At 39.3% G+C, this 9,449-nt stretch overlaps 1 protein-coding gene across 1 annotated transcript in view; it reads left to right on the top strand.

Annotated features, from left to right (window-relative positions):
- Window positions 1-555: 555 nt before the first annotated feature.
- cdh5 (cadherin 5) overlaps window positions 556-9,449 on the top strand; it is a 38,357-nt gene continuing 29,463 nt past the window's right edge. The window contains exon 1 of the mRNA XM_084948330.1: window positions 556-1,648. The gene's annotated coding sequence lies outside the window, so the exon portion shown is untranslated. The remainder of the gene's footprint in view (window positions 1,649-9,449) is intronic.

The raw sequence follows: 9,449 nt of genomic DNA, 5'->3' as shown, positions 1-9,449 counted from the left end.
TAAAGTAGATTTAAAGTAAATGTTGATGTATGATGTCTGGAAAAGCTGCTCCCAGATGAAATGACAATATTTTATGTAGAACTGAGCTGAAACTGCAAAATAAAATATAAAAGAAACAAGAGACAGAGCAAGCGGGGAGAATGAGAAAAAGATGACAGAGAGAGGGAGGGAGGGAGGGTGAGATGGGAGTGAAAAAGAAAGGCTGGACTGCTATTGCCACAGGAGAGGTTTCAATTTAAAAACACACAGCCGGCTTTCCTGTCCAATTCGCCAAATTACTGACGAACAACTCACCCCCGAAGAGACGGGGGGCGTAAGATAAGGAGTGTGTGAGCGTGCGTGCGTGTGGCAAGGCGTCCCTCTCATCTCATTTTCCAGCTTAGACGACATCTCTCTGTCAGATACACTCACACACACACACACACACTCACACACACACACAAAGTCAGCCCTCTGAAATATTTACTAGCCTCATGTGGGGAAATCTCTAAGGATTATCCCCAATAACCTGTTTAACTTAATCCTTATCTCACACACATGAATAATAAATCTCTCCCCCACTCCCCGTCGCTCTCCCGCTCTCTGAGAAGGACCGAGAAGTAACGCCTCTCTCACCTTACTCTCCATCACCCTCCCTCCCTTCTCCTATCTCACACACTCACTCCATCTGCTTCATGAACACGAGCCGGCTGCTTTCTCTGCCTCTTCTAGTGTTTTTGAGCTGTTTTGACATATGCACTCCCTCTCTGCTTCTCTTGCTCTCTCCCTTTTTTCTGTCTTTTCACCAATCCACCAATACCTCCCCATACCTCCATCTCTTTCTGTTTTCCCCTCCAGCACAGGAAAAGGAGCAGTAGCTGGGAGCACCAGCGGACAACACTGACCAGAATAACAGGAAGAGGAAGTGGGCAGTGACCTGTGTGAGAGAGGACTGCGGTCAGACAGCTGTGGTTCACCATTTTTGGGTCTTGGATGAGAAAACCACATCAGAGGGGAGAGAGGAAAAGAGAACAAGAGAGACTCGAAACCTGTTGGATTCACACCTGCGGAAAAACCTCGACAACCTGAGAAGAGAAAGAGGGCGACAAAGACATTTTGGGGTAAAAACTTCACTGTTGGAGTAGCTGGAGCTTTTACTTTTTTGATAAAAATCTTACTAACTAAGAGACTACTGCAATACCCACTTGAGTAAAAACTGATAATTATCTGATGAGTGGGGTTTTTTTTATATTTGATTCTCAGTTTTTCTTTGGAAATCCATCTCTGGGATACAACTTAAGAGGCATCAACCCATTTTTCATCATCACAGACTTTCTTATCTCTCTGGCAGTCCAGGAAGGGATTTGTACAGAAGCCTAGTAAAAATCTAACAAAGAGAGAAATCCCTGCTTGTACACCTGCTGCTCTCATTCTACATCAGGGGGAAAAAAAGGAGTACGAGAGAGGAAAAGAAGTAGTCGTATCAGTAGGTGGTTTTTGCCTCTGTTGAGCTCATGGCCACCCACCAACCACTGATTTCTACCTGCGAAATTAATAAAGCATAACTCCAGTCTGAGCAAGTGAACACCTTGAAGGATTTGGGCTTCATTTTATACCTCGACAAAGATCCGAACAGCAGTTCTGCCTGGCTTCGACTTCAGTTTGACTGGTAAGTTCTCTTTTTATGTCTTGGAAAGAAAAATACTGTGCGTGTGTGTTACATACGTGTGTGTCTGTACCTGAATAATGAGAATGTGAGTTGGTGAAGGGTGTGCGCTTTCATGTTCAGCAAATGGAAAGTGTGAAGCAGTTCTTTCTGATTGAAAAGCAGTGCACTGCAGCGTACCCAGAAAATGTAGCCCAGATCCCTTTAAAACGCTACAGGCTACTTTCCCATTCACTCCAGGGTGAAATGCTCATGAATACTGGTAAAACTGCCTCCAAGAAGGTACAGAAATAACTGAAAATGATGGTTATAACCCCTTTTAAGGACATGCTGTCAGCCCCCGTCACTGTTCACATATGCTGTGCCAATGATCTCGGACAGCTCTGTGTAGATTTGAATGCTGTAATTGAGTGCTGTTCTCCCCCCGAGAGGCTGGACTGTCATTCCTGGAGACAAGAGGTTATAACCATTAAAACAATACAGGATGATCCGGAGACACAGCAGGAAAAAATTAGAACCAATCTCAGTTCACCAGGTGGTCTTCAGTTATTCAATTTTGAGGAGTTAAACAATGAAAAAAAAACCTAACTGTCAAGCTGATGTCAAGTTCATTTGCGATTAAATATTGATGAAACAAAGTATGACGCACATCTAATATTAAAAAGTAGCGTAGCTCTTGTCAGTTGAGTGGTGTCAATTTGTGAGCAGAAGACTTCCTTGCGTTATAGTGAGTTTAGGCTCCCTCTTATCAACATTTCAAGCCAAACTGTACATGAAAGGATAGAGAAAATAACACCTTACAGTAAAATTTTAATTTCTATTAGGTTATTCAGAGTGTGCTGTAGTTGCCTGTGGCTATCACTACACTGACAAAGTGTTTCTGTGTACCTGCATATATGCCCTGTATATATGGGAACAGTTGTTTTGTAGTACTCTGGATCTATGGCTCAAAGTGATAGAAGTGATTTGATTTGTTTGTTACACTCAAAGCCGTTGATGCAACTAAACCCAGTGGTCTAATTCCTGGAGAGAGAAATCGAGAAATCCTTTGGGTGCCATCTGGGAGACTTCACCCTCCCACACACACACACACACACACACACACACACACACACACACACACACACACACACACACACACACACACACACACACACAAACACACAAGATTCATGATTAGAGCCGTTCATTCATTCAGATATGTCAGTGTGGTTGACAAGCTGTCCAGCTGTGGCGATGTTAGCTCAGCTGAAGTTACTGATTACTACTGAAAGACCCAGTTAAGGTTTTACTTAAAGGGACTGACCTGTATTCTTTGTTTTACACAGTATACCTTATTCCATTGTGTATCTGCACAATGTCATCTGTTACTTCAGATTTTTTTAAATGTTTTTGTTTCTTTTTTTTTGTGATTGCTTGAGAAACTGATTAATAGGAAAATGCCATCAATAAAATTAAGAATAAAAGTGAGGAATAATCCAACTGGTCTCCAGCTCCCACACTACTATGCCCACTGTGGGGAATTAAAAGCTTTCCAGTGCAGCAAACTGATCTGATCTGGCAAATCAGCATTCATGTATTTATTGTTTTTACATTCAGTCAGCACCACTTAGAGTTATGGAGTATTTACTGGAGATGAAGCTCGATTTGTGAGAAATGATTAGATTATAAATATTGCTCATAGTATTTTTGGTCATTTAAATTATGTTTAATATGAAAGGAAACTCTATTTTGTTTATCTGCTATGTAGTGCTGTAGTTGCAAAATTTGCCTTCAGCAGAGGGGCTGACAGCTGAGTCCAAACCAATGAGGATAAGACTTGAGGCTTTAAATTACTTTCAAATGACTGTTTGTTATCACCATCGCTTATAAGCTGGCCAACATCAGTCATAACCAATTCACTGTATGGAAATGTCTGATGTGACCCAGTGACTGTGTCAGCGAGGACGCTGTGTTTGTGTGTGTGTGTGTGTGTGTGTGTGTGTGTGTGTGTGTGTGTGTGTGTGAATGACTCCTGGTGTGACTTTCTGGCAGACAGATTGTTAGAAGCTGCTCTGTGATTAAACCTGTTTTAATCTCTACAACACACACTACACTATTCAATAGGCGAAGATCACAGATCTGAGACTGTGAAATCACTCTGCATTCCTAGTGCCCACAAATAAACAACCTCCTGATTTTAAGGTGACAAAAACGGCTAAAAAAGGTAAATAGTGCCAAACACTGATATTTGTGTAACACAACCTAAAGACTGTTGGTGATGTGTTCATTAAAAAGAAACTAGTGTCCCTTTGCATGTATAATTTGTTATTTAATGTACAAAATATGATTAAAATATGCAAACTTGGGGAAGACAGAACAGATAAAGACATGAATTTAAATGTGATCAATAATAAGAGTAAAGTGAGATAGAATTCATTAAAATGGTTCCAGCTCTGCTTTGCTTTTCGTCAGCTCTTAGCTATGAGAATTGGTTCAAAAGAATCAACAACTTGGTCGTGATCTGGAGTCCAAGCAAATCTCATACTAAACCTGCTTCATTTTACGACAACCTCCATGTTAAATAAACCAGCTAATAACTTTAATAGATTACCATGTAAATGCCACTTACATGATCCCGCTTTTGCACACAAACGTTTAGTTTTATCTTAATTAAAGGTACAGATGATGATTATCCACAGCAAAGATATGATGTCGATGTGGTGATTTGTTTGCGCAGGCGGGCGACTGTGGCGCAGGAGTTTGGGAAGCGCATCTGTAACCAGAAGGTCGCCGGTTCGATCCCTGGACTCTCTGTCCTGGTCGTTGTGTCCCTGGGCAAGACACTTTACCCTACTGGTGTTGGCCAGAGGGGCCGATGGTGCGATATGGCAGCCTCGCTTCTGTCAGTCTGCCCCAGGGCAGCTGTGGCTACAACTGTAGTTTGCCTTCACCAGTGTATGAATGTGAGAGTGAATGAATAGTGGCATTGTAAAGCGCTTTGGGTGCCTTGAAAAGCGCTATATCAATCCATTATTATTATGCTACTGAATATTGATTTTATATGCTCAAGTTATGCATATTGAAATCATAAATTAGTTACAATTTCATCTATAGACATGTTATTATATTATGGCAAAAAGAATCTGAAAGGAATCATCATCATCAAGGATCCTACTTAGTCAATTTAATACTGGAGGACCAGATGCCACTTCTCAAGACCAGATTGGTTTTAACAACTAAAAAAAGCGATGTGATTTTAGAGCGTTGGAACTAGGCTAAGATAAAATTGAATGGACACATTTTTATTTTAGTCATTTTAAATGTTTTAGTTATTTAGTTATGAGTTATTAGGTTAAGATTCGTCTTCAGATTTCCTGCCCATTAGAGGTGGTGTTTTGAGTCGCGGAGACATCCTATCACTGTGGCACCCTTAATTAAAACTTTTGGTTTACGATAAGTCAAAAACAAAGATAGGAAAAAGTAGAAGTAAACTTGGTAAGTGTAATTAACTTCTTGCAAATCCAAATCTGCCTGAATTTCTTTGTGAGAAAAAGTCATTGACTCAAATCCACCAAGTGTCAAGATATGCTGAATGACAGACTAAAGGAAAGACAGATTTCTTGTCCCACCATAGCGAGAAAGGATTAAAGCAAATTATATTTCCATCTTCAAAAACACAGAAGTGACAACAGGACTTCAACGTGAACTTCAAATACCCTTCAGCGACCGCTAGGATTATGAAGTCTTGTTGACTCGCTTCTGTGCTTTAGCCTTTGGTAGACTGAAGAACTAGGTCAGACCTGTCTGCCAGTCACAAAACATCCCGGAGAATGACAACTGTATCTCTGAGTCTGTCTGTTTCTGCTCCTCTGTCACACTCACACACACTCACTTGCCTGCGGACAATGTACAGATGTAATTACAGATATTCCTGAATGTTATTTATTCTTCATAGCTCCGAAAGATGCCTTTGATAAATGATGCCATAAATAACTTTATATAATCCTCAAGTGAGATTTGTGTGCCTGACACTTGCAGTTTACAAAGTGATTATTATATAAGTTTATATATATACTGTCATGTATTTAAAAAAACAAACAAACATACACTTAAACTGAAAACTCCTGTAACTTTTCATACATCAATCTGCATGTCTGTTTTTACATTTTTAATTCAAAGAATTAAAAAACTTGAGTTAAACTATAAAAAAAGGGGTGAACTTGGGTAAACTGGGTGCACTGGTGTGTTTATTTATCCGGGTTCTTATAAGGTGCTAGATCTGCTTTTAAGGTGAGACAGAGAGAGTATGGGGGTGGAGAAAAGGAAAGGGGGAGAAAAAAGGTGAGAAAAGGAAAAGGGAGAAGGAATGATAGACGGGGACAGAAATAGACTATATGAAAACAACATGCATCTTTCACCTTGAGAGATACAACAAGCCACAAGTGGAGACTTTTAAGAGGAAAAATGTATCGAAAGCACTGTCAGAGAAAAGAAAAGAAAGAAGACGTGAAGGGAAGAGAGACAGCGAGGTGTCAACGGACAGAAAGAGACGGGGAAACTAAAAAAGGAATGAAACAAAATACAAAATGTTAGTCAAACACAGTGAGACACTGAGTCTGAAACTGAGACAAATGTACAGTCAGCAGCAGGAATGAATACCAGGAAGGGTGTGTCCACTTACTAATGATGACCCCACATTAGTAGACCCGACAGCATTTCCCAGAAGGCATTGTGTTTACACTTCCTGTTTGCTGATAAAGAGAAGGAGGAATTGCTGTTTCAAAAAAAAAAAAGCCCCTTTGGGGAAAACCCCCAACAGATTTTTTTCTCTGTCAGAAATAACTGTGAATGTACGTGTGACATTTCTGTGTAAAAGTTAGTTGTGATGGTGAGATATTTGACTTTTATCTTTCTTTTTTCAGTATGCAATCACAGCTAAAGTTCAGCTTTGTCAAACAATTATTGTTATTCATCTGAAGCTACTTTTAGTTGCCACAGTGTGAAGCTCCACATATTTGATCTGGGAGATTTTTATACAGAATGCCTTTCCTGACACAATCCAGGGGACTTGTGTTTCCTTCCATGACTGAATTGGGGATCATTCGGTTGTTAGGCAAATGTGTAAATTATTACACTGTGGAGACACTTAAATAAATAAATAAAATAAAGGACAGCAATTCTAACTGCTGGTCAACATTCTAAAGTGGAAATGTTATAAAGGTAATAATGATTAATGGTTATTAGTAATTAATTATTAAACTCCTTTATATTTGTGGTATATTAGTTTCTATTGGCTAAACATACAACTCACAAAATGAACAAGTAAGTGTGAATCACAGGAATCAAAATAACGGCAATCTCTGATTCAGTCTTTTACTTTTAAGTACTCACTAAATTATGAACTAAGGTGGGGATTTACCCTTCACAATTCCATTAATGTTTGAGTTGTCAGTTTAAAAAGTCCCCCTGCTGCTGCTGAGACTAAGGTGAAGCAATTCTTTAATTTTTTTTTAGTGCTTATTTCAACTCTATTGCTCAGGAATAACATAAATAAAGTCAACAATTGTTTAAGTAAATATTCTAATAGTTAAGTAGCTCATTTTGCCATCAAAATACACTGAATGAATCGCAGTCCTCTTAAGCAGTTATGGGACAAATCACAGGTTTGGTCACCTAAGAAGTTTTCCTGCATATGTTTTATATGTTAAATTGCTTCATTTATGGTGTTTGTGAAATTTAAGGAGGTTTAATGAGTTTGATTAACTCTCAAATATATATATATTTTTGCGTTATTTTATTTTGTTTTAATGTAAAACATTCTTCTTCAAATTGTAGGTCAGACAAGTTTAGTGAGTACAGTTTTTTGTTTTAAAGGCAACAGAAAGTGTGATTGCTTTCTTTGTTCAGATTATGTCAAGAAGAAGCATAGAAGCTGACAAACTAAACAAAGGTGATACAGTGATTAGAAATGTACTGTTAATATATGATTTACTGAAGATGTAAATGTTTGAAGGGACCAAATGCATATTTTTTTTTTTCCAGTTTTTCAGAGGAAAAAAAATTAAATGGATCAGAAATGGACAAAATTTGAAAGCAGAAAGACAGAAACGTGCTGAGGTCAAAATAGAAGAAAGGAAAGAAAAACACTATTAAAAACATCTGAATTCCCACAACTCAGCTCTTCATATGATTCATCATGTGAAATTTCATGTTTTAACTTTTTAAACAAGTTATAAAGGAGAAAGTTAGCTAATTCTCCTTTAATGGACACTTCCTTCCTCAAATCCTTGAAATGAATGAGGAGCGGAATGAATGGGAAATAAATCACCTTGTCATCCATTTACAGATCGGCATTGTGACATCACACTCACCCCTGAAATATAATTAAGATAAACTTTGAGATGTAATGTATTGCATGAAAATAAAAAAGGGGCAATATTTAACAGTTTCAGACTCTTCTCCTCGTGATCATCATTTACATTTTTTCTTGTCAACTCTACATAAGAGACAGCTGTAGCAGCCGTGCATCATTTATTGGTTTGTGGCCCAAACCGATGTTTCAAAACCTCAAGGCTGGCATATTTGTCATGTTGGAGCCAGAAGTGATCATACTTGGAATGGGTTGCTGTTATCAGCTAACAAGCTTGATTGGCAAGCTACAGTAATAGACTGTAGGGTTGCATTCCACAGACAAACACACACATACTTGCTAATTAGTGCAAAATTCATTTTCAGTTACCACAGGTCTAGAAACCTGAAGCAACCAGTGTCTAGACCTGACTGACTGAAAGTGGATACTGGAGATTGCTGGCATTTGCTTTTAAATCAGTTGCTAAAGCTCCATTCACGCAGGTCTAGAGCCCAAAGGACTGTTTTCTGTGACCATTTGGCAAGTGGAAGGTAGAAGCTTTTGGCTGTCGCTAGCAATAAAATTGGTCTCAAAGGGGTTTAAGGTGCTTCACAGAGACCTCCTTGGCGTCTTTGCCATGCTTGTTGTTGCCATGGTTTCCCATAATTTGCATGGAAGATGCTGACTTGTCCACAAACAAAAAATAAACACTTTAGTAATTCAATTTAGAAAAGGTGATGCCTAACAGACAGCTACTTGCCACAGCTGCCTGAACCCGAAAATCAAAGTCTTCCTCATTTTTGGGGGCTCATCCTGACAGGGGTCACACCAGCGGATCACTTGCCTCTATCTCACACTCTCCCTTGTATCCTCTGATGTCACATTTACCCATCCATCAGTGTTTCTAACTTTAAGTGTTTACAGGTGATTATCATCAGCCTATGTGTGTCATGGTCCTGGTCGAGCGACCCAGTGTTTGAGTTTTATGTATCTTTTGTATTCATTTGTGCCCTAGTTTAGCTCATCTAGTTTATTTTGAGATTGCTGTTTAGTCCTTTGTTCCTTAGTTGTTTATGTCATCTCCCCCTGTACTAAGTCTCCCTGGTTCATGCGTCATGGCTGCGTGGTTATGTTTAGTTCATGTCATGTCTAATCCCCATGTTTCCTGTTTTACTTTGAAAGTCTGTATTCAATGTCAGTGTATTCAGTTTCACTTCTCCTGTCCTGCCGTTAGGTTCATGTGTGTCAGCTGTGCTCCCATGTGTGGCCACTTCCCCTGATCATCCCTCATATGTATTTAGTCTCTGTTTCATGCAGTCTGTGTCGCGTCGTCTGTGTTCCCACCCTCCATGTCCTCACGGCCAGTCTGTGCAATCAGCGTCATGGTTTTCTGAGTCTCCTTAGTTTATCAGTATCTGTTTCCCAGTTTAGTTTAGGTTCAGTTTAGTCACGGCGTTTCTGCTTTGTTGAGAC

This window comes from Perissodus microlepis, chromosome 13 (assembly GCF_051167445.1).
Source record: "Perissodus microlepis isolate ML-2025 ecotype Zambia chromosome 13, ASM5116744v1, whole genome shotgun sequence".
NCBI lineage: Eukaryota > Metazoa > Chordata > Actinopteri > Cichliformes > Cichlidae > Perissodus > Perissodus microlepis.
The sequence above is the reverse complement of the archived record's forward strand: the minus strand, read 5'-3'. Positions and strand labels throughout refer to the sequence as shown.